We start from the raw sequence: 3,759 nt of genomic DNA on the forward strand, positions 1-3,759 counted from the left end.
ATTGGAAGCTCTGGCTGAAGGAATTCGCAGCCGCAATTTTCGATTCCATTGATCTCTCAGTACATAACAGGTAGTGCTTATGTACTGAACGATTGTACCGCACGTAATTGTGTGCAGTAGTTAGTAATCTGACCTAATACCATTAGAGTAAAGTGGTCACAAACGCTATTTGTACATTCTGACGTGATTTGTGTAATTTTTTTTATTTTTAAAGGGAAGTTCGCTGGTCACTCAGGAACTATCTAACAACCTCACCTTTACTGGAAAGAGTAAGTGTCCTGCGGGTAACCCTCATATGTTCCAGTAAATAAAGGTTCACAGGGGCCCTGAGTTGGGTACAGCAGCTCTGGATACAGTGATTGCAGTACTGGCCAACGTGGGCGAGAAGTGAGTGGGGTACTTGGTAAACCGCCACCGCCAGCCTGCCCAGGACATCTTGGTTTGTTTGTAAGGGTTCGCTGAAAACCTTGATATAAAGATCCAAGGAGGAATAAGCAACACCTGCAGATTATGGGGGCCAATTGTTCAGGTAGGGGGCGATCAACCTCGGTTCGGGTTGATTCAGAGAACCGACCAGTCGGGTCGGCAAGATACATCATGTGTGAAAAATACGGAAGTCACACAGAGGTTTTATGTGATGAATGGGAGAGAATGACTGTACAAGACAGGGAGAAATTCCCAAGAATAGGTAGCTTCAGTCCAGAAGTGTTACAAAATTTAAGGAGGAGGATATGTCTCATAAAATCAACAAAGAGACGAATTCAGCATCATGATTATTTACAGTTGTGGCAACAGGAAGGTGAGATACAGAGAGGTTTGGCTCTGGCGGCAGGATCTGGGGCAGCCAGGAAACTGATAGCCACAGCCCCACCACCACCATACATAGCAGGAGAGAGGTTGATTACGGAGAGAAACGCACTGGGTTGTAAAACACAAACACTTAGTAACCCTGTAAATGTTAATGATGTTAACCAAGTAACTCATGCAAGTATTAACCCGTGCAAGTTGTACCCTGTTTTGAACTTTCCTCAGGAGTGTGATCAAGAAGACGATCCAGCAACAATTTCAGCTCTCTCTCTAGCGGCCACCATAGCAGAGACCACAGTAGGCACAGCAACACCCACGAGATTAGCGAAGGCCCCTAGCGGAGGGATAGGTGAGGTCGTGTCAACGGGTAAGTACGGCACCATGCATTATACTGAAACAATTTCACCACAAGTTGTAGAATCTACACAGAATGAGGTTGTTAGAGTTAACCCTGTTAGAGTAATAGCAGTTCCCAATGGGAAAACAGATGTATCAGGAGCCACTCCCATAAGGAACATTGCCATGTACACTCCATTTTCCCGAATGGAATTAAGGACAATAGTGTCCGAATTTCCTGACCCCAGGAAAGACTTAGTTGCTAGCCAAAAATACATCAGGGATCTAGGTAACACTGTAGAACCCAACAACAAGGATTGGCAGATACTGCTAAGAGCTTGTTTACCTTCAAATGTCGACTCAGTTCAATTCTTAGCCGATTGTGGACTAGATAAAGATGTACCACTTTCAGATGTATACAACAAAGATAACGTAAAAAGGATAAATTTACAGCTAAAGGAGTATTTCCCAGCTGTTGTTAAATGGAACAAAATATTCTCCATTAGACAAAAAGAGTCCGAAACGGCAACAGAATATTTTCATCGGGCACTATTAGAAATGGCAAAGTACACTGGAATAGAAGACATTAGGACCAACCCAAACCACCAAGAAGTAGCAGTATCTGTACTGATGGATGGTTTAAAGGAAACATTAAAGACTAGGGTTCAGACCACGCAACCATGTTGGCGAGGTCTGTCGGTGTCCACATTGAGAGAGGCTGCTATTGATCACGACAGAAACATCACTAGACACAGGGAGTCGCAAAGTGATAAGTTGATGGCAGTAAGTATACAGGCGCTGACCACAAGGCAGCCTGCGTATGTACCACCGAATCCTGTGGGTAAGTCAAGTGTAATAACATGTTTTTCTTGTAACAAACAGGGACACTATGCACGAGACTGTAGAACAAAGAGTGTACAAAGATCTTTTCAACCCCCTAGACAACGACACGACACACGACATTGGGAGCAGGGTCCACAGAGGCGGAGGTTTGAGCCACATACAGGGGAAACAAAAAGATACCCCCCGAACAGAGATTGGCATGCCTCTGGTAGTTCCCAGCTAACTCCCCCACAAGTAGTTGCTGCCAACGGGATTCAGGGAGGTCAGCATACCCAATAGGGGTGTGGCCATACCTGTAATCTGCAGCCAGTGAAATTGATTGCCAGTCTTGGAAGTGAACCAGAGATTGCAATCAATGTAGCTGGTAAAACCTTAAACTTTCTTGTAGACACAGGGGCGGCCAAGTCAGTGATAAATTCGACAGTGGGCATGAGAACCACTGGTAGGACAGTTCCAGCCATGGGAGTAACCGGAGTAGTCCAGCACTACCCTGTTAGCAAACCAGCCGAGATTACAATAGGGCCTTTGCATACCAAGCATTCATTTTTGCTAGCTGCATCGGCACCAATTAATCTCCTGGGAAGAGACTTACTATGTAAAATGGGTTGCGTCATTTATTGTACTCCTGAAGGTGTATTCTTGGACATTCCTGAGAATCACGCTCAGGAAGTACGAGACATGTTAGACTCCCCATCAAAATTAATGTCACATCCCATTATGACAAATAGGAATCCATCCCAAATAGAAGAGATGACATCTCAGATACCAGAGTCACTTTGGACAAAAGATGGACAGGACACTGGATTAATGGCAAACGTAACTCCAGTAGTTGTACAAGTAAAAGATGGTAGGATAGCTCCAAAAATCCCACAGTATCCTCTGAAGCCAGAGGTGGAGTTAGGAGTTTTCCCAGTAATAGAGCGCTTGCTACAACAGGGCATTCTAGTAAGAACGTCCAGCACAGCAAATAGTCCCATCTTCCCTGTTAAAAAGAGTGGGGGGAGGGGTTACAGGCTAGTGCAGGATCTAAGGGGGATTAACAAAATAGTTGAGAGTCAGTTCCCCGTAGTGCCAAACCCAGCTGTCATCCTAATGCAAATTCCTCCCACTGCCAAATTTTTCACTGTTATTGACCTCTGCTCCGCATTCTTTTCGGTACCTCTGCACCCTGACAGCCAATATTTGTTTGCATTCACATACAGAGGAGTCCAATACACGTGGACTCGGTTACCCCAAGGTTTCATAGACAGTCCAAGTATATTTTCTCAGGCTTTGCATGATTGTTTACAGTCTTTCCAACCGGAGGGTGGATCAGTATTGATACAGTATGTAGATGATTTACTACTGTGTTCAGATTCGCTGGAAGCTTCCCTGAAGGATACGAAACAGCTCCTGTTTCATCTTTCAGACACAGGACATAAGGTTTCCAAAGACAAATTGCAATTATGCCAACCTAAGGTAAAATATTTGGGACACTGTCTAACACAAGGACTGAGACACCTGACCGCTGATAGAATCCAAGCCATTAGAGACATGACACTGCCACAAACCCAGCAACAGATCAGGACATTTTTAGGAATGTGTGGGTATTGCCGTAATTGGATCCCAGGGTTTTCCATATTGGCGTTACCTTTGCAGGAAATGGTCTCCTCAAACAAACCTGATAGGATCTCGCATACAGACGAATCCGAAACAGCATTTGAGAGACTCAAACAGTGCCTAACGCAGGCACCAGCACTAGGTATGCCAGACTATGGGAAACCCTTTGAACTA

This window comes from Pseudophryne corroboree, chromosome 6 (assembly GCF_028390025.1).
Source record: "Pseudophryne corroboree isolate aPseCor3 chromosome 6, aPseCor3.hap2, whole genome shotgun sequence".
NCBI classification, from domain to species: Eukaryota; Metazoa; Chordata; class Amphibia; order Anura; family Myobatrachidae; genus Pseudophryne; species Pseudophryne corroboree.